This window comes from Cryptomeria japonica, chromosome 8 (assembly GCF_030272615.1).
Source record: "Cryptomeria japonica chromosome 8, Sugi_1.0, whole genome shotgun sequence".
Classification (NCBI taxonomy): domain Eukaryota; kingdom Viridiplantae; phylum Streptophyta; class Pinopsida; order Cupressales; family Cupressaceae; genus Cryptomeria; species Cryptomeria japonica.
This window is the reverse complement of record NC_081412.1, coordinates 584,461,125-584,484,380: the sequence shown is the minus strand read 5'-3', so window position 1 is coordinate 584,484,380 and position 23,256 is coordinate 584,461,125.

Sequence of the window (23,256 nt, the reverse complement as noted above, 5' to 3'; positions counted from 1 at the left end):
GAGGGGTTGTAGCTAATAGTACCCCCTCATAGAGTTCCCATGGGGATTCAGGTAATCAGGAACGTGAGTAGTCAACATCAGTAGGGAATTAGTCCCAAGTATTGCTTGAGTAGCTCCTTGACCGTTTGGGTCCCCGCTAGGAGAATGGGGCTCGTGAAAGGTCTCCTATGAGACTTGTTAATGACATGACAAAATGGGAGGCTACATTCATGAGGGATTTGATGAGAACTCAACCTCCTACATTCCATGGCACCAAAACTAATCTTGAGGTAGAAAAATGGTTGATAGAGTTGGACCGATGTTTCTCTGTGCATCCTTTCATTACCAATATTAAGGCTAGACGTGAAATCATGCATCTGAGGAGTTTCGCATCCAGCTGGTGGTAGTTACAAGAGAAGAAGATTCATTTGTACATCAATACCATCTCTTAGGAGTTGTTTGTGGAACAATTTCAATCACATTTTCTTTCGAATCATTGGAGGCAATGCAGAGAAGATGAGTTCTGAGACTTGTGCCAATTATCCATGTGAGTAGATCAGTATGAGCATTGTTTCTATGAGCTCAAGAGATATGCTTGGATCAGAGATGATGAGACTAGGGTAACCTTAGATTGCACAAATATGGTATTTTCTTTATTTCCAAGTTGAATAACCACACCAGTGGGTGGAAACTTGTAAAATATCATGCTTTTTCCTATCTTGGTGTTTGGAGGATCCCTTGAGGTATTTGGCATGTGTGAAAGTACAAAAGAAGTCTCATCTATTGTGTCTCATACTTATATGATAGTGAGTTAATGGTGTGTGGTTGATGTACGAGCAAAGTTGATCCTTGAGGGATTAAAGAATGCAGTGAGGAGTGTGTGATGGTGTCAAAAACATGTTCCAATGATTGTCAACCCAAGGTGACAAAATAAACAAGAAGATGGCATCACTGTCCTTATCCTTGTGTCGACTATCATAGTATGATAGTAATTTGAGTTCCTACACTTTGCAAGATTGACGGAGTAAGTTATTGTTGTATTTGAGGACAGGAAATGGAGTAGAGGGGTTAAAAATCATTGTGACAAGCATTTGGAGTATTAGGAAGGGGGTATGGTCAATGAAAGCATGACTGTTCTCATTGGAGTTTAGGACTATCTAAACCAGTACCACCACAATAGGGTCCTTTATGTGTTCTAGGGTGGACGGGAGGGTAAAGTATGGTGTTTGGGCTATGAAAAATAGTCTCCTTAAAGTTTTCATGCAATACCTTTGGATGGTATATACCTACTTGGAATTGGAAGTTGTGTCTATGGGAAATTAGAAGTCCTAGTTGAAGATGGACTTATGTGAGTAAGGTTTGAGGGTTTGGTGTAAACCTAGTTGTTGGGAAGACTCAAAGTGGCCTTGGGAAATTTTAATGGGTCTAGTCTAATGTGTTTCAGTCATTGGAGAAGGTTTGGAGGCAAGAGGTAATTCTCAAGTTGTTGTAGCCTTGTGAGCACCTAATAACCTTGTGAGGGATCCTATGAGTTAGTGAAGGGTTTTCATCTATTTGAATAGGTGAGTTGGGAGAAATATCTTCCCTAGTTGGTTGTGTCTATGGATTCTTTGCATCAAAGTGGTATCAAAGAAAATGGAGTAGGTTCCTTGAAGGAAGAAGTTAAAGGTTCAAAGAAGGAAGTTTGAGAAGTTGAAGATAAGATTCCCCCAAGGGTTAGTGCAATAGTTTCTAGGGAGTTGAGAGCCCTAAAATAGAGGATGAAAGCAATAGAGGCCATAGATAAAAGGAGAGGAAGGTTTTCTAATGAGGAGAGTTACAAAGAAGGATGAGGAGAGGATGAAGATGAAGTCCCTCAAGAGGAATAAATGAACCTGGAGGATGCAAGGATGGAAAAATTCATTAAGGCAGTCAGAGAAAGTGACCACAAAGCCAAGGTAGATCTACCCATGTATGGTGGTAAAGTAGATGGAGAAGAACTCATATACTGGATTGGAGCCTTGAAAAAATACTTTGAATATGAAGAGGTGGAAAAGAATTAAAAGGTAAAGGTGGCTAACTCAATGTTGAAGGGGTATGCCCTACTTTGGTGGGATTGTGTACAAGATGATAGGTGGAAGAAGGATAAGCCAAAAATCACTTCATGGTAATAAATGGTGCAAAATGAAGGGGAAGTGCTTACCTAATGACTACAAGGTCCAATTGTACAAGAGGATGCAAAATATAAGACAAAAGGATATGGATGTACAAGACTACATGGAGGAATTTCACAAGTTAGACATAAGGACAGCACATGAGGAAGATGTTGAAGAAAAAGTAGCAATATATCTTGGTGGCTTGAGATATAACATCTAGGATGAACTAAGACTCTCCACCACTAGAACAGTAGAAGATTGTTACAAGTTGACCATGAAGTCTGAGGAGAAGTTGAAGAGGAGACAAGAGAAGGATACAAGAGGGAGAGGCATTACTTCAAGGGGAGGAGGTACCTTCTCTACATCAAAATAGTCTAACCAAGGACAAGAAGATGTTGGTAAGAGTAAAGATCAAGAGGCTGAATCTAGAGGTGGATGGAGAGGTGGAAGAACAAATGCAAGGGGTAGAAATATGGGTCAAGGAAGTGGATCCAGTGTGTTTTCAAGAAGATTCTATGCATGTGGTGAGTTTGGACATCCATCCTTTAAGTGTCATGATAAGTTTGGTTCTACTTCTAGTGGTAGTGAAAGAAGAGGCAAGAAGAGAGTCCAAATTATGTAAGAAGAGGGTGAAGGAAGTGTCAATTATACAATTCAGGGATGTGAACCAAAAGTTGGTGAACCTTTGATGTTGCAAAGACAACTTTTGAAAGCCTACAAGGACAAGGAACCAATGAAAAGGATAAGTCTATTCAAGACCACATGCAAGAGAAAAGATAAAGTATGCAAGTTGGTGTTAGATTTAGGATCCACTATTAACATAGTGTAAAAAGGAATGGTTGATAAGTTAGGATTGGTTAAGGTGCCACATGAGACACCCTATAATGTCTTATGGTTGAATGATGACCAGTCGCTTATAGTCAATGAGAAATCTCTAGTTGATTTTCAGATTTGACAGTATAAGGACAAGGTGCTCTGTGATGTTCTACCAATGCAATGTTGCCATTTGTTTCTTGGAAATCCATGACAATTTGACAAAAATATTGTGTATGATGGAAGAGCTAATACCTACTAGATTGAAAATGAAGGGGACTCATTTACTTTCCTTCCATTGAAAGAGGATGTAGGAGATCAGACAAGCACATCAAGAGTAGTCATGATGGGTACTATGGAGTTTGTGAAAGTGGAAAAGAAGGATGTCATTGTTGTTCGGAGTGTATTGTGCCCCATAGCCAATTAGAAGGTTGAAGGAATAGTCAAGCTTGAACAAGGAGGAGCAGCAAGAACACAAAAATTAGATACGGTGATTGACAAAGGTGTGAGCAGCAACTAAGGGACGGTTAGAGGCCATGTCCAATCAAAACAGATGGATACATGTTAGAAACCAAGAGGTTGGAAGAGTAAAATTTGATAACCTCCAAGGTTAGGTGCTAATACAGGTATGAGGATAGTGGTAGAGGCAAAGGATGGTAGAGGGCAGACACCAAGGAGAAGCACTAAGTGGCAACAAGACAACTTCAAGAAACAAGTTGATGCAATAAATTGGAACACTTTAAGGAAAACTAAGAGAAGAATAATACCATCAAAGAAAATCCATGGAAGGCAAGGCAAACAAATCTTCAGCACTTTCTCTTGTGGCAAGAGATTCTTCTTAGAGGGGGTGTATGGTGCAGGAGCACCTAGTAGAAGATTGCCACCATGATGCCAATTTGGTAATAGGTTAAGGTTTTTGAGTTATTTTCATGAATAAGTTCTTAGAAGACCATATTTGATGTAATAAATGTAATTAAGATCATTAGGTGGTGTGCTGAGTCCTATTAGGAGTCGTGTTGACAAGTACTGTCAAAATTATCATTGTGTAGAAAATGTGTGTGAATGGGTTCAATATGGTGTTCAATGATATGTAAAGGTCTTATAGACCTATTTTAACCTATTTATATCATTTTTCAGTCATGATGGTCTTAGGTTAAGTCTAGGATTAATTTTAGACAAAATTGCCAATGTTTTCAAAAGTTGACAAAGCAATTTTTTTGCATTTTATGGGGTGATTAGGTGTTAGTTTGATAAAAAAAGTTTAAAATTAAGTTGTAACCATTGTAACTTGATTAAAATTATGTTTAAAACCTCTCTTGGTCAAGGTTAGGGGTTGATGAAGGTGTATGTATGTTTTGAGAAAGAAAATCATTAAAATCTTGGAGTATTATGCAATTTGTTGGTGTTCTCAAACGTAACATTATGTTATTTGGGGTTTTTCTTTGTGAAATATCATTCAACTACCTTGTAACTCATTGAGAAAGAAAGGGGATTTAATCCTCTCTAATTTTATCTTTGTTTCATTCATTTTTATTGCATTTTGATTGAGATATCATATTTTTTATAAAAACTATCTAAACCCTAGATCAGGGTAACCTGAGACTACACAAATGTGGTATTTTATTTATTTCCAAGTTGGATAACTACACTAGTGGGTGGAAACTTGTAAAATATCATTCTCTTTCCTATCTAGGTGTTTGCAAGATCCCATGAGGTATTTGACACATGTGAACATGCATAAGAAGTATGATCTGATGTGTCTCAGACTGATATGACAGTGAGTTAATGGTGTGTGGCTGATGTAAGTGTAAAGTTGATCCTTGAGGGATAAGGGGATGCAGTGAGGTGTGTGATGGTACCAAAAACATGTTCAAATGGTTGTCAAGTCAAGGTGACAAAAAAAACAAGAAGATGCCATGACTATCCTCATCCTTGTGTCATTTGTCATAGCATGACAATAAGTTGAGTCCCTACACTTTGCACGATTGGGGGAGTAAGTTGTTATTGTATTTGATGTCAAGAAATGGAGTAGAGGGGCTCAAAATAACCATGAAAATCATTTGGAGTATTAGGAAGGGGGTATCATCAATGAAAACATGACTGTTCTCATTGGAGTTTGGGACTGTCTAAACAAGTACCACAATAGAAGGGTCCTTTATGTGTTCTAGGGTGGATTGGAGGGTAAAGCATGGTGTTTGGGATATAAAAAAGAGTCTCCTTAAAGTTTTCATGAAATACCTTGGGATGGTACATAGCTACTTGGGATTGGGAGTTGTGTTTATGGGCAATTAGAAGTCCTATTTGTAAATGGACCTGTGTGAGTAAGGTTTTGAGGGTTTGGTGTAAACATATTTGTTGGGAAGACTCAAAGTGGCCTTGGGAAAGTTGAATGGGTCTAGTCTAATCTATTTTCTGATTGGAGAAGGTTTGGAGGCATGGGTCTATTCTTGGGGTGTTGTAGCCTTGTGAGCACCTAATAATCTTTTGAGGGATCTTGTGAGTTAGTGAAGGGTTCTCACCCATTTGAATAGGTGAGTTAGGATAAATATCTCCCCTAGTTGGTTGTGTGTGTGGATGCTCTGCATCATCTTCCCACCCTCCTACCCTATGATAATATATCCTAATATCTCCTTTTAGATATCTCTTATTTGATTATTTACATACATGTATCTCAACTTTATGGATGATCCTATATTTATTTGCATATGGCACATGTAAGGATTAAGTCATCATCTACCTTGTAAATCCTATGTCATATTGCATGGTTCCAACATCCTTGGAAAGTTTCCTTAGGTACTTAGAGTGAATATGAGATATAATTTTTAATTTTTATTCTTATTATTATTTGTAATTACATTCATAAGGGGTGATGAGTTCCACTAGTAGTGGTCAATATTTATTGTCAAAGAAATTATTTAATATTGTTTTTCTCACACATGATGCCTAGAATGAGATAACTAATGACATGAGAATAGGATAAATTAGTTACCTTTGGGCTTGTCCAAGTGGGTACATGAGAGAGGTAACATGTGTCTCTTGGTATTTCATCATTTATTGCATTTAATGTAAGGTTTTTCTCTCGATTTTGGGTTACCAAGTTGGAGGGATAGTATTGGAAACAAAATTAGTGTCCTTTCTATTGCACATATAAGTTTATGTTGTCATTGATGTCAAACTTGTTGCTCTGGATATGATCTAGTTGGTCTAGTTATGATTCGGTTGGTCTAGATGTGATCTAGTACAATGCTAAGTATGATATATTTTAGATGGTTAGGTTGAGGATTGAGGTTTGATACAGAGGTTAAGCTCATTACTATACTAGAAGTTGGTATATTGTCATTCAATTATATTTTAGGTTATATAATAGGATGTTTGATGGGAATTTTGGAGTTTTGGATATGGTGCAGAGGTGTATGATTGACATTTTTTTGTATGTGGTATGTTGGTAAATGTCTATGATGGAGAATAAGGTGTTTTTAGAACTACATGGATATTTTTTATATACTACTATGTTGTTTTAATTTGTTGTCTTGGTTTGAAATGTGGGAGGTGTATTGCAAAAAATTGTGTGGTCGAACTATGATGATTATCATCTTTAGTTTTTTCATATTCAAGTGCTTCTCTATTGAAAACATATTCGCTTGTATAGTGATAGTAAGATTGTGTGAAAGACTGTGGTGATTCTATGACAATATAATGTGTGTAGATGGTCTATGGACACATGGAAACTATTTGAGGGTGTTTTTATTGAAAATATCGATTGTATATTTTATCTATGGAGCTTTGATATTAGTTAGTTTGGTTCAGAGGTGGAATGTTGCTACTTGTGATTGTTTTGGTGAACAGTCTATCTATTCAATGTCTTTTGGTCTGATGTATACCATAAATGTATCATTTGATGTTGAGAATGGTCATTATGGTTTTGTTGATACTTTATGTTGACTTTGTGGTTGTTTAAAGGTTGCATTTTTGGTCTAGATTGAATCTTGAGTTTGGAATATTGATGCAAGATAAAGGTTCTATTTTTTAGGTTGATCTAAGGAGTTTGGTCAGTGAGGTTGCATGCAATGCTATTTTGGAGGTGTCTATAAGTTTTTCCAACATGGGGTGGTCCTCCGTATGTTTCTTTTTCCTTTTGAAATTTTATTGGAGAATGTTATTGATACTAACAGTTTCTTATAAATGTTTATCTACTCTCGGTTGACCTATTGATGTTCTAAGTGTTATATAAAGAGAAAAATCACTGTAAAGAAAACATATAGAGGTTGTGGTATAGTGTAAAGATATATACAATGATCTGGATGTGTGATAGAGTAGAGATGAAGGATTTTTTGGATGTTGTATAACCTATGAACTGTAATATGCATTCTGGTAGATGTATTTTTGTTTAGTTCAATCTTTTTATATTGTATTTGTAGACACTCAAAATTGTTCATGTTACTAACATTGCTAATTATTCTTCTATATTAATTAAATAATTTTAATTATTTAATTAATCTAATTTTATTCCTCTAGATCAATATTCTTCTTTTTCATCACAAACTAATTATTCACTTTCTTTCTTAATCATTTAATCAATTAACCCTTTTCCTCTTAGAATTAATTAAACAATTTTATTATTTAATTAATCTCGATTATTTACTTTAATTAAATGATTTTGATTATTTAATTAAATTTAATTTCTATTTTCCATAATAAAATAATTTCTTTAAATTATTTGATTATCTAATTATGTCCTCCAAATTAAATTAACTTTTTAATTTTTTTAATCTAATTTCAAATAAACCAAATTTCCCCCAAATTCAAATTCATTTTGTTTAAGATTTTTTAAAATATAAATAAAAATCAAATGACACTTCATTTTATTTTCCTACATCACATTCCTCATTTTTAACTACCATTGACTTTGAGTCTAAGTCTCACTCAAACTTTTCAAACTTTTCAATCTAAGCCAATTAACTATGCAATCAAATTCCCTCACTAATCAATAAATAATATTTGACTCTAGTGAAAAATTTAAGAAATCCCCTCTCAAAAAATTATATAAAATCTTGGCGAATATTTAACTTTTTAAAAAGAAAATAAGAATTTTTATTGGCTAATCTTTCTTTTGAAAAATATTAATTTTATTGGCGAATATTTTTATATCAATTTTTTTGGGTAAAAAATATTGGAAAATATTGGAAAATACTACTACAAATACTTTCATTTAAAAAATAGTTTTTAATAGGAAAGTAGAGGCCTGAAGGTGGAAATTATTAATGAGTTTAAGTGGTAGTCTCTACTTTATTTAGTTTCTATCATTAATTTAAAATAATCTAATAGCCCTCTTTGTATTTTGTGAGATAAAATGTATCAAAAATTTCTAATACTCATGGGACCAAAAATTTCTTTTAGAACATTGATTTTCATTGAGGTCAACAATTCAAAAGCAATTTCAACCCCCACAAGTATTACAACTTGTAGGTAAAATTTACCTCATGGAATACAATGAAGGTCATTAGATTATATTATAAATCAATGGTGGCAACTAAATATTGTTGGTATAACCATAAAGTAACTAATAATTATGATATATTATTAGCGAATTAATTTAGTTTTCTACAATAAATTATAAAAAGTTGGTGAGTCCGATCAATCATGTATCGAATAATGTGGTGAATCTTTGAGTTAAAAAAGTTAATGAAATAAATTGTTTGGAGATTTAAATTACACTGAAATAAAAATTGGTAAAAATGTGGTGACTTAGGTCACCTTAGAAGTTGAACTTATTAGCCAAATTTTGATTCCCAAATTTAAAAAAATAGCCAATTGGCGAATATTACAGCCACTAAAATTTTCACTTACTCTCAACCAAATAAGTTATCTCTTCAGTCAATCAAGTTGATCTCTCAATGAAATCTAGTTAAGATGAGAAATTATCTCCAATTAAGTTTTCACATGAAATTTCAATTGCTGATTGATTTAGTTCTCAAATGAATCTCAACCATTAAATCAATCCTTCTTTTTCAACAACCACTATCTTTGAATTCTTGTTTTAACATACTGTGGATTTTCATAGTGCAACTTTGACAACCAACATTCTGCAAGAAGTAGAGGGATACTGGTGCTAGCATTGCACACTCTAATGGATGCAAAAAATTTGAAGAATATCAAACTTGAAGATGATCTGAAGACTGCATAGGAATTCATTCAAGGACTTCAGAAGAATATCACTATTGCTAGAAACAAAAGAAGAGAACTTCACGAGAAGATGCAGAATGATGATGATAAAAAGGAAACTCTTAATGACCCTGTGAGCAAGATGAGGCAAGAAAACATGACCTTTAGGAATGAGATGCAAGACATGACTATGAGATTTTGTAGTTGACAAAGAAAGCACTGAGGAAAAGAAAAATGATGTTGCTACTGAGCAACTGACTGATAATGTTAAGATTGGATCACAGGGAGAACACATTGAGATTGGGGTTAGTAAAATGGTTACTGACAATATTGTTAATGCAAGCACTGAAAAACCAATAGAGATAGAGTTATCGGCAACAAAGATTACAAAGAAACCAATTGAGATACTGATAGAGAAACCGACAATGCTTACCACTGAAAAATCATCAGAAAAACCAGTTGATAACACTGTGAAATAGGCAAAGAAACAAGCAAAGAAATAGGCTGAGAATCAGGTATACACAGAGACAGTGCCACCGACAATTACTAAAAAGCCTAAACCTTTACTAGTGGAAATACAAAGACACACTGACCCTCCAGAGGTCGAGACAGGCAAAGTGATTTCTCCCACTGGAAGCATAGAGATTGTGAAAGTAATTGGACAGCCATCTAGTACTTCTATGACAAAATTTAGACCAACAAATGTGACTGAAGTACTCTTAGATTCTATTAAGAAAATTATTGATTGTAATGCATTGGCTTATAAGGCTATAGATGACACAATACCCAGTCTTAAATTGATTGCACCCAAGTGTAATGTAGATAATAAGGATTCTTTGAGGCAATTAGACACATTGTCTAAATACATAACCACCAATATATTGACTATGGACCAAATAAATGAAGAGAAATTTAAGCAGAAAATGGACAAGGAAAAAGAGAAATTCTTTGAAGAAACAATAAATAAGTGCATGGAACATATTGACACCCTTTTACTGGCACTGAACACAACTATTATGGAGCTCAAGGAACTATACAGAGATACTTATAAGACAAATCTTTTGAATGTGGATATTGATAAGGAAATCAACGAAGTTCAAAAGGAGATAAATGAGATTGTTGATAATATCATTGGTTCACCTGAACCAATATCAGTTATTGAGGAGGAAATTGATGAATTTGAGGAGAAACTGGAGAAGTTAGAGAAGGAAAAGGAAAGAATAAAAGAAAAAGAAAAAGATCTTAAATGTAGACTCGATCCAAAGTTGGATAACCTTATTTCTCTAAGGAAAGAGATCTATGAGGCACTTATTCAAGGGTAGAAGACACTGAAAGAGAAAATGCATAATCTCACTAGTACTATTCAGAGAATAGAGGCAACTTTGAAGGATAACAATAGGTTTATTCAGAGTTTGAACTTGGTTTTAGCAGACTTATTCCAGATTGTAACCAACCGGTTACAAGGTTCTAGCTAAAAACTGCACTCATTTGACAATTTTGACAACCTTTGTCATTGATGTCAAAGGGGGAGTAGTAGGATAGAGAAAAATGGTCATCGGAAGAGATCATCTACTCAGGGGGAGCACACAGTTTTGGTAATATTTTTGGATTTTTCTCATGAGTGTTGTCATCAATGCCAAAGGGGGAGATTGTTGGCATTGCACACTCTAATGGTAGTTAAAGGTGATTGAAGGTATTGTAATTGATGGCAACCTTGCAATCTTATGGCACCGGCACTGGCACCAGCAAACTCTACAGCGACAAATAGATCACCGGCAACGACAATAATGTTTACCGACACCCTAGCTGATAGGATTTTGATTATTATATTTTGTATTTAATTATAATATCTTTTTGTAATCCGACATGTCATATTGTAATAAGACTCATATATAAGTATGAGATCTTGTAGATCATTTTGAGTGAGCCAACATAGAGGATAGATATGATGGATATGTAGAGTGAATATTAAGACAGATTTTGTAGAAGGGTTTATGGTTATTATATGAGCTTAAACCGATACTAAACCTGGTATAGCAGATGCTTCTTTGTAGCAGTACACTATATTGGATTCTCATAATCCATTTTGTAAGTTAGTGAGACTTCCTTTTGTAAATTAAGCAATGAGCTTTAGGCAGTTGGCTTTCCTACATGTGTAGGCCCCTCTTGTAAGTAATATCTATCCATTGGCTAGTGAGTGAATATTGTGGGTCACAAATCCCACCGAGGTTTTTCCCACACTGGGTATCCTCATTAAACATCTTGTGTTATGGTGCTCTTTCTATGTTTTCTTTACTATACATATTTACTGCATTAATTCTTGTTTACTGGTACATTGTTTTGGAATGCAAAATATTTAATAAGGTCAAATATTATGTAAACCGGCCAGATATTGATTCACCCCCCCCCCCCCTCTCAGTATCTTTGGGACTATCATCAATCCTAACAAATGGAAGACGTAGGCAATAAAAATTGTCTCGTTACTAACATCACTAATTTTTTATTTTTTTTTAATTAAGTCAATTCTATTCCTCTAAATCAATATTCATCTTTTTCAACACAAATTAATTATTAAATTTCTATCTTAATCATTTAATCAATTGACCATTCCCTTTAAAATTGTTCAAATAATTTTGATATTTAATTAGTCTTGATTCCTTAAATTAATTAAACGATCTTTATTATTTAATTAAATTAAATTTCTAGTTTACCATAGTTAAATAATTTTTTAAAATTATTTAATTATCTAGAATTATGTCCTCAAAATTAAATAAATTTCTTAAATTTATTTAAACTAAATTTTCCTTCATTTCAAATAAATTAAATTCCCCTAAATTCAAATCCATTTAGATTCTCATTAAATCTAATCTCATTTCATCTTTTGAAAATCTAAATTCAAACCAAATGACATTTCACCTTAATTTCCTACATCACATGTCAAATTTCTAATTGCCACTAACTTTTAGTCTAACTCTTAATCACCTTTTTCTAGCTAACTAATCATTTCAACTAACTAGTTAATCAATTCTATCTTCTAATCAATAAAGACAGTTAGCTAATCGATCAATTTTCTTAAATAATCAATCAATCTTTTTTGACTCCCAATCAAATCAGTTAATTCCTCAATCAATCCCGTTGATCTCTCAATCAGATCCAATCAACATGAGCAATTATCTCCCACCAAATTGTCACGTGGAATCTCAAACATTGATCTATTTAGTTCTCATATGAATATCAACCATCTAAACAGTCCTTCAAGAATCTATAAATTCAGCATCAATCTCCCTTTTTGATAAACACTATCTTCAAATTCTTGTGTCATTATCCTATAGGTTTTCATAGCACAACTTTGAGAGCCCACATCATGCAAGAAGTACAAGAACAATAGAAACATCATGTTTGGATTCAATAGGGAGTTTTCATTGTTTTAATTCAATTTGGTTTTTGAATTGGCTTTTATTGATGTAATGTTTGAAATTAATTAATTAGATTGGGTTTTATTGGTTAACTTGACAATCTAATTAAGTATAATGAATTTCCCCATAGACATTTCTGGTGAACCCAACATGAAGGCATTAGCATTCTAATTTATCAAAATTTGTGTGTTTTGCAGCTACAAGTTTAGAATCTCGCAATTGAACCCAGATTTTTATTTTTGTTCAAAATAATTTTTGCATTCATAATAAATCTATTTTGCATTTAAATCCTAAATTACGCAACCGTCTTCACATAGTCTTGCATTTGTCCAACGAAAATTTTATTTGTTGTTTTGTAGTTTCACATTCATAGATCGGTATAAACAAATGGTTGTTCAAATTCTACTTTCTAATATCCTAATTTTTATAATTTTAACTTGTACCTAGAGAATGTATTTCGTATTAATAGTAGAATACCTCACATAGTAAACCAAAAATTCTAGGCCACCATATAAGAGTAGAACAAAAATGATTAAGACAACACTAGTGGATATTACATGTAGAATAGCTGCTCAGTGAGCCTGACAAGCATATAGAACTTACCAAATACTAGATGTGTGTGCTAGCATATGCAATGAAATATCACATGTATCTAGTCTTGATTTTAATGTTCTAACTTTTGTTTTCTCGAAATATACAACATTATATATTTGTATATTTTCGCAACTATCATTTGAGATTTTCACATTCCTTAACAAAAAATTTCATATTTGTCAATAATTTCTTTTGGATTTATTAATAATTTATCTCGCATTTGTCATAATAGAATTTCGTGTTTGTTTGCCTTGGATTTCACAATTGATTAATGGAATTTTTTTTTTGCTTGAGATCTATTTTCTGTTAATTACTAGTTTTCTCTAGCTATTAATGTTTAATTTCCAATTTGTGGCAATCGTAAGTCAAAGACCAAAAATTCACAAAACTATTGATTAGGTATTTTTGCAAAGGTAGTTAAGGATTTCGTCTATAATTTTTAGAGTAGAAAAATACCTCAAATTGGTGCAATGAAATAAATAATTTTGCTTGAAAGTGTCTGATGCACTTGCACAATCTGTTATAGAACCCCATTTTTAAATTTTTAGAATGGTTTGCCTAAAGAAGTGATGACTCTAGGGGACAAACCTAAGTAGATCTTTCCTTCATATTGCTATACAAATTTATTGTGAATAAAGTCAAGATCTAACAGGTATTAGCTTATGCCCTATAGTGTCAATCCAAAAGTAGACCATGTACCCATATTTATGTGGGGTATTCTATAGTCTAATTCAGGCTAATTAAATTCTTAAGTGACTTATTAAATGCTCGCAGGGTGTCGGTCCTCTAGCTAGAAACCTGTATAGTGGCCTACACTTTATTTTGACAAAACATTGTGATAGTTTCAATGCAAGGGAATAGCTAGTTTTCACCCCGAGATACTCACCATATGGCTCCTTTAAGATAAGACAAAAATACTCATTATAGCATAAGCTACCCATATATTTTTAGGGAGAAGGTGATTGGGTCATCCTTCCAATCCTAGAGGCTCCTACCTGTCCTCTCTCACAAAAATAGAGTGAACACACCCATTTAAGTGTCCCTACGCATGCATCGACGTAGATTCCAAGTTGTGGGCTAACATTATCACAATGAATACTTGTCTATAGGAATATGCATTGACTCATGTGTTTTTGAATGTGTCAAGAATAGTGGAAATTCGGGTTTGAATTTATCCCTTGAACATACAGAATAATGGTAGTCAGAATTAGGGACTTCACTAGCCATACTATCTCTATTATTTTCTTACTATTTGATAATCATAACTTGTCCAAATTTCCATGAAACAAACCCAAAGAATTTTTAGATTCCTTAGGAAAACAAAAATAAATTCATTCAAGTCCAATCATTTTCGCTTTTATACAATCCAACTTTTACATTTGTCTTAAACAAGTTTCGTATTTGTTTAGTCCTGATTCCAGATTTGTTCAAAACTGTTGGTGTAAATAATTATTAATCTTGGATATTATTACACATTACTTAAGTTTAATTAGGAAATGTGTTTCATAGTAGTTTGGGTATGAGACACTTGGGTGTTTGTGCTACATTGGGATAGTGTTTGTAAGAGAATTCCCACCTTTTTTGGACTTATCTTGTTGTTACATTCCACATTCAATGGGTGATCCACATCATGTGGAATATTATATTATTTATCCTACCTACTCACACCTATTTCCTACCTACCCTTGTTTCTTATTAAGCCGCATGTCATGTTTGTGTGCTCACATATCCATATAGCCTTGCCTATATAAGCAGACTCATATTCAGTCTATGTAACACTTCATGATCCAGTTGATCAGTATTTTCATCTTGATAGAATACAGTTTATTTCTGTAGCATCCTAAAATTGCGACACTTGCAATTTCAACTGCATTTCGGTCTTCATGATGGCGACGCAACACGGAACCTGAATGGAGACCCTGAAACTTGTTCACGACATCAAAAACTACATTTTTCCAGCACCCTGCCTGATCCCTCCTTGTACCCTGCTGTCTCGGGAGGTGGGACCAGAGCGCCCAGCGCCCTGGTCCCCCATGACCATGGCACCCAGCGCCCTAGTCCCTGGCCCTATTTTTGAGCCCGGTCTCCTATGGGGCTTCGGGTCTTTTTGTTTGCAAATTGGAAAATACTCTTTCCTTGTCGGCCCAAGGTCGGAAAAATTAGTCTATCAACCCTAATTGGCAAGTATATAAACTACATTTTCCTCTCTCATTTGGATAGATGGAAAAAAGGCGAAAACGATATTCAAACATTCAAGCATTCAAGCATTCAAGCATTCAAGCATTCCTTCAAGCAATTGATCATTCTAAGTCTCCATTCGAGGCTAAGTGTTGCATTCAAGACAAGGATTCAACCATTGAAGAGGAGATCACATACAACATACAACATACAACATACAACAACATCTACACCTTCGCATGTAAGAATACAAACATTCTTACAACAAGGTACTAGTACTTGTTTTACATTACAATCATTTACATTTACAGCATTTCTCATTTCTTGGTTAATTCCAAAACTGGGGTTTGACCTAAGGGCAAACCCCTAATCCGTAACCCCCCAATCGTCTTCGTTTTTCTGTGTGTAGGTTGCAGGTACTCGGTTCAAATTGAAGATTTGGAATCCTTGTGCAGAGACGAACAGATACCCCTTCGTTTCGCAGATTTTTCGGAGGACTGTGTGCACGTCGGGCGCCATCGTCCCGTCAACTTTTGCTCAAATTTGCAGGACAGCGTCATCTCGACATTTTATTGCTAATTCCAGGTCCGCAGCTTCATCCTATATCCCTGTCTCTATTTATAAGCGAATCTTTCTCACTTTCTATGCATTCCTAGCTTAATCATTCTATCCACATTCTTTACAAACGAGGGTAGCCTTGTTGTCTTAACCCTTGAAACTCATTTAGAATCCAATCTTGCATTGTGTGGGATTGGATCTTGTGGGTTTCAACCCCTCTTTTGAATGTAAAGTCTCCCCTAAGTGAAAACCATCAATCCTAGTAACCTCCCTTCTCTCTCCTTGGAGTTGGAAGAGGGGAGAGCAACTAGGGTTCAATTTTCCGCTTTACATTTTGGTGAACCTGACGTGAACATCCTTTCTGATTATTCATGGTTAGATCTGAAAATTGGATTCCTTGATTACATTTCCGTGTTTGATCTTTTGCAAAATTTTAGAGGTTGATTGCACAAAAACCCTAAATTTTCTTTTTAGTAATTGAGCTTGCAAAATGTTTAATTATTAATGCTTGTTTTAGACCTACCCTTCTATTGCAAATTATCAATTCATATTTGTGCTTTAATTCTGAAAATTAAGTGGTTAAGTGTCAAAACCCTAATTTTTGAAACCCTCTTGATTCAACCTTTATCCGACAATTTCACTGATCAAAACATCTCCAAATTAGCTGTAACTTTGGATTCCACAACAAAATCATAATATCTTTCATCCCTGAAAATTTGGAAAAAAGTTGCGAGGACCGTGTGCACTCCAGGTGCCATCGTCCCTGACATTTTTTCTGAAATTTTGGGAGCAAGATCTTACTGTATTTTTCTGCTAAAATCCAGAATTTTGGCTGATTTTATCAATTACAACACTTTCAAAATTAAAGTCAAAGTTGGTCTTGTGATTGCTTGGTTTAAGGCTTCTAATCATTCAAAAATTGTTGAAATTGAAATTTTGTGTCAAAATTGTGTTTCTTACTGCCCTAAATCTGAAAAGTGTGTTAGCATTCATTCGAAATTTCAGTGCTTTATTCAAATTCTTGCAATTTGTGACTATTGAAATTAAGTGCTTAATTACAACAACTTTGATTTCTGCTTTCAAAATTGAATTTTACGTGAAATTGAGTCAACTTTTAAAAATTCAAAACTTGCATTGCTTTTGGTATTCCCTCTAAAATCATAAAATTCAAAATTTCAGTTTCCCTCTCTTTTTCAAAATTCAAATTTTGCATTTTTCAACAATCTTGGTAGGGTTCAATTTTGAGATTGCAACTTTAATTTGGCCTATCTACAGATCATAAAATCACTCAATTTTTTCAGATTAGCTTTAAAATCATCATACCTTTCATCCCTGCAAATTTCAAAAAAAGTTGCGAGGACCGTGTGCACTCCGAGCGCCATGGTCCCTGACATTTTTTCTGAAATTTCGGGAGATTGTCGTGATTGCATTTAACAGCTTAAATCTAAAAGATTGGCTAATTTTACTAAAATTTGCTACCTCTAAATTCAAAATCTTCTCTCCCACTCTAGTGCATGATTTTTACAACAATAAGCCCTACTTACACTATTCCCGTTAGACGAAGCCTTTGAATTAAGTCTTTCCAAGGTTTAATTACTGAGGAGATGGAACCTAGTTTGAATAGCCTTTTTAACGAGGACATGGGTAATTCCTCTAATCCTCCTAATGATGAAAAAGCTCTCCATGAGGTTTCTGTAGAACAACTTTCGAAATTGGATAATCAATTTGATGATTTTCGACAATGGATGTCTCAAAAATACCTTGATAGTCAAGCTCTTCCTTTAATTGAGGGTCTAAAATATATGCTTCAAAGTGATAAGAATGGAATTGATATTTTGCATGGTATTGCACACATTGTGGATTCAAATGTGATGCCTATGAAGAGTTGTGCTGAAACTTTAGGTTATACACAACCTCCTACACAAGTCAATCATTCTATTCCTTTGACAACTTCTATTGCTAGCATACCTACCGTTACATCAAACATAATGACTACTATACAAGACATTCCGCCTATGATCACCAGTCATGGGGGCAATCCTTCTTCTTCAATTAACCCTCTTCCTTCATTTAATCCGACTTCTTCATTCATTCCTTCAATGAGTGCTCCTATTACATCTCCACAAATGAACATGATGCAAGGGGGCAATTCATTCAACCATTCCATTCCTCCTTGTAGTGTTCCTCCTTTCCAATCCTCCCCTATGATTAACTATCATAGTGTCCCGCCACCTTACTCTTTACCTTCTTTCAATAACATAACACCTCCATCTCAATCTAACACATCTAATATGAATTCTTCGACTGAAGCGACCATTAACAATCTTGCACAAACTGTCTCTTCTTTACAGCAACAAATTGCCTCTATGAATCAAACTAAGTTTAGTGTGCCCACTTTTGATGTTGCGAGCCCACTTTCTCTTGACTTTGTTCGAGCTATCCCTCCTAAACATGTTGAAATCCCGCATTTGGAGCTTTATAATGGTAAAGGTGATCCTCTAACACATGTTAAGACTTTTCAAAAAATATGTACCGATTTTGCTTATGACCAAAGGTTGCTTGCAAAACTGTTTACTAGAACATTAAGAGACAAAGCCCTACAATGGTATTGCTCGTTGCCTTCTTATTCTATTACTTCTTTCGAACAACTTGCAAATTCTTTCATTCAACAATTTCAAAACAATATAAGTCCTAAAGTTACTTTGATTGATTTAATGCATTGTAAACAAGGTGTTAAAGAAAAAGTGATTGATTTCATTGGTAGATATAAGCATTTGTATGCTCAAATTTCTTTTCCTGTGCCTAACAATGATATTCAAAGAATCTTTATTTTTAATTTACAAAAAGATATTCAAGACAAACTCCTATTTTCTGAGTTTAGTTCTTTCCAACAGTTGTGTGCAACTCTTCATAATTATCAACTGACTGTGAGTCAAATGGAACAAGCAAATCCTATGGCTCTGAGTGATAAGGGTGATAGTAGTCAACAACCATTTGGAAAGTTTAAACCGAATAGAGAGTCTATTAAATTCAATGAAAAAATCATCGACAACAATGTGAATGCAGCATCAGGTGTGCCTCCTATTTCTAAGTTTTTCAAGAAAGAAAGAAAGTATACTCCTTTGAATGAATCATTGCATAGTATTATGAATAAGCTATTGGAACAAAATGTGCTTACTCTTCCTCCTATAAGGCAAATAGATCCTGCAAAGATTAATTCAACCTATTTTGATAACAAATCTTTTTGTCAATTTCATCATCAACCTGGGCATGATACTGAAAAATGTTTTGCTTTAAAGGGTAAAATTCAAGATTTGATTGATAATAATACTATCTCTGTTTCTGGAGTGAATGATAAAGGCAACACATATGTAGCTCCTCCTAACCAAAATCTTCAATTTTTTACTGATCCATTACCTTCTCATACTTCTAATGCAATTGAGGCTAATGATTCCTCTTTCTCATCTAATGGTCTTGTGTCTATGACTCCGAATGTGATTAACTTTGTAGAGCAGCAAGAAAACCCTAAAGAACCTTCCATCACATTTGATTCTAGTGAAACTATCAGGGCACCTGATGGTCCTTTATACATAGTTGCAAAAGTTAAGAATACACCTTGTCGTGGAGTGCTTATTGATCCTTCCTGCATGGTTAATGTTATTACTGAAGAATTTCTTTTTACTTTGCAATTGAATCAAGTGATCTATGACAAAATAGATGTGGTTGTGAAATTATTTGATGCATTTTCTTCTCCTGCAATTGGTTCTATTACATTACCTATTGAGGTCCATAACAAATCCCTTGATGTGAACTTTGCTATTATTCCTTCATCCGAACAATTTCGTGTGAAGCTAGGCTATCCTTGGCTATCTTCCATGAAAGCTATTGCTTCTCCTATTCATAAGTGTTTGAAATTTCCCCATAATGGTGAAGTTGTTACTGTCAATCATAGTCTCTTTAAACCAGCTGAAAGAACCTCTTGCATTCCTATTGACTATTTTTGGCCTAAACAATTCCAATCTCTTCCTCTGTGAAGTGATCATCTTTTTAAATCTTATCAAAAGTGGAAAACAGATATGATCCTATCTCTAAGCGAACCTAGAACACCCAAACTTGATATTCCTATCATTCTTGAGAAGGAAGTTCTTCCTTTGAAAGATAAAACTAATGTCTTTCCTCAAGAAGATTCCCAACCCATTCTTATGGATGTGACTATGTCTATGCCTAATAAACTTTCTAAAAGCAGACCTATACCTCCTCATCATGATGGACTTGGTCTCCTTCCTAAACCAAATATTCCTCCTTTATATGGAGCAGTTCCTCCTCCTTCCTTTTATAGAGAGAAGAGACCTTCCTCTTCTCCTATTATCCAGCCTAAGAGACCACAACCTAAACACCCAAGTGATAAGGATGAGAACATTCCTCCTCCTCAATCTTCTCCACTTCCTACTAAGACTAGATGAAATCATTCTGCACATGAACACCGACGAAAGCATCATCTTAGAGCTCAAGCAGCCACTTCTCAAACTTTGCAATCCCCAAAAACACCTTCAACAAGCATTATACCATTTTCTCCAAAATCTCCTAAACATAAGATGCATGATGGTCTTGATCCTGTGCGACTTAAAGATCCTATTTTTATAAATCTTGATGATGATATAGATTAAAATATTATTCATGATGAAAATGTTACTCCTCTTGCTTCTGATAGTGAATATGAACTTGTTGGTGTTGATAACCATTTATCTAACGAATTTTCTAAAGCACTTATCCTAGCTCCTAGACAAGAACAATGTGGCTTGGAACATGAACATAGCCCTTGTTTGGATCTTGTGATAGCTCCATCTGCTGTGTTGGATGTTCCTCCTCTAGCGTGTTCCCTACCTTCCCGAAACATTGATCAGCAAGATCGGGGGGTAGATGACGTGCTAGACTAGTTCATTAGCATAGCAGATTCTCTCCTCCTCTCTTTTGTTACTTCTTCTATGTGTTATTCTCATTCTTCTATTTGTTGTCCTTAGTGTTGTCTACTTAAGGACGATGCAAGGCATTGAGATCTCTTTTGGTCTCTCTCATGTTGACTCAAAAGACACATGTGTTCCCTTCTTCTAAGTGACCTTCCTTGATTGGGGAATGAAGAACAATTATGCATACATACATATGATATACATGAATTATCATATAGCATACTGACCTCGAGGAAAGCAAAGTCACCTCGTGCTTTGTGTTTGTGTCTATTATCCTTGGGTTTATCTCACACTTGGGGGCTAAATCCTTGTGATAACGTGCTCCTTTCCCTTCTCATTTCTTATGTGTATCACTACCTTAAAGCAATCACCCCCGTTGAGGCATGTGCGATCACTTTAACGTAGGGGGGCATACACCTCGTCTATCCCTTCAGGATACTTGAAAATTTCCTGGCGAACTTAGCTTTACCTTGAAAATTTTTGGTATTTTTCTTACATGACTCATAGTGAGGGAACCTTACTACTGATAGTCATGGAACTCCCTCGTGATCTTCCCTTTTACTTTGTCAATCGAAGTCGTAAGATCCTTAGTCTACTGGGGGCTTGGTGTATCTTGCCTCCTTGACGTGGTGAAAGTTTTTCAATGTTGTTTCCTTGTACTTTACCGGAAGTATGAGCGTACACCTATACTCCCGCTAAAGTGGGGGCTAAATGTAGTGTCCTAAAATTGCAACACTTGCAATTTCAATTGCATTTCAGTCTTCACGATGGCGACGCAACATGGAACCTGAATGGAGACCCTGAAACTTGCTCACGACATCAAAAACTGCATTTTTCTAGCACCCTGCCTGATCCCTCCTTGCACCCTACTATTCTGGGAGGTGGGACTAGAGCACCTAGTGCCCTGGTCCCTGGCCCTATTTTTGTGCCCGATCTCCTATGGGGCTTCGGGTCTTTTTGTTTGCAAATTGGAAAATACTCTTTCCTTGTCGGCCCAAGGTTGGAAAAATCAGTCTATCAACCCTAATTGGCAAGTATATAAACTACATTTTCCTCTCTCATTTGGATAGATGGAAAAAAGGCGAAAACGATATTCAAACATTCAAGCATTCAAGCATTCAAGCATTCCTTCAAGCAATTGATCATTCTAAGTCTCCATTCAAGGCTAAGTGTTGCATTCAAGACAAGGATTCAACCATTGAAGAGGAAGTCACATACAACATACAACATACAACATACAACAACATCTACACCTTCGCATGTAAGAATACAAACATTCTTACAACAAGGTACTAGTACTTGTTTTACATTACAATCATTTACATTTACAGCATTTCTCATTTCTTGGTTAATTCCAAAACTGGGGTTTGACCTAAGGGAAAACCCCTAATCCCTAACCCCGCAATCATCTTTGCTTTTCTGTGTGTAGGTTACAGGTACGCGGTTGAAATTGAAGATCTGGAATCCTTGTGCAAAGATGAACAGATCCCCCTTCGTTTCGCAGATTTTTCGGAGGACCATGTGCACGTCGGGCGCCATCGTCCTGTCAACTTTTGCTCAAATTTGCAGGATAGCACCATCTGGACATTTTACTGCTAATTCCAGGTCCGCAGCTTCATCCTATATCCCTATCTCTGTTTATAAGCGAATCTTTCTCACTTGCTATGCATTCCTAGCTTAATCATTCTATCCACATTCTTTACAAAAGAGGGTAGCCTTGCTGTTTTAACCCTTGAAACTCATTTAGAATCCAATCTTGCATTGTGTGGGATTAGATCTTGTGGGTTTCAACCCCTCTTTTGAATGTAAAGTCTCCCCTAAGTGAAAACCGTCAATCCTAGTAACCTGCCTTCTCTCTCCTTGGAGTTGGAAGAGGGGAGAGCAACTAGGGTTCGATTTTCTGCTTTACAATTTCTATCATCTATTTTGTTCTCTCTTATTTGTGCTTTCCATTATCTCTCTATCTTGGAAAAATCTCACATGGTATCAGAGGCATTAGAGTGCCATTGGTTTGCCAATTGAGAGAAATTTGGGATTATGTATTTTAGAGCTTTTTGTTTCAGGTTATTATTGGACCTTGATGAGTCAAATCTAAGGTCACCATTGGATTGAGGAGGTCCAAGAAAGTCAGTTTTGCCTTTTGTTTCATCCAAATTGGGCTTCGGAGGCCAAATCTAGAGACATTTGAAGTTTGAAGCTGCGGCTGAAATTTTCGAGAAATTATAATTTTCCAGGCAATTTTCAAATAGCGATATCTCACTCATCCAGACTCTTTTTTTTGAGAATTTTTTTTTTTTTTGGGGTAGAATTTTGTTATCTGTATTGCGGTGTAGGATTATCTATTTTTTGGATACAATTTTTTTGGAAATCATGAAATCCTGATTTTTACAACTTTGGAGGCTTCATTTGGGCTCATATGGACTCCTTTTCAGGTGTCATTTTTTTTGAAAGTGC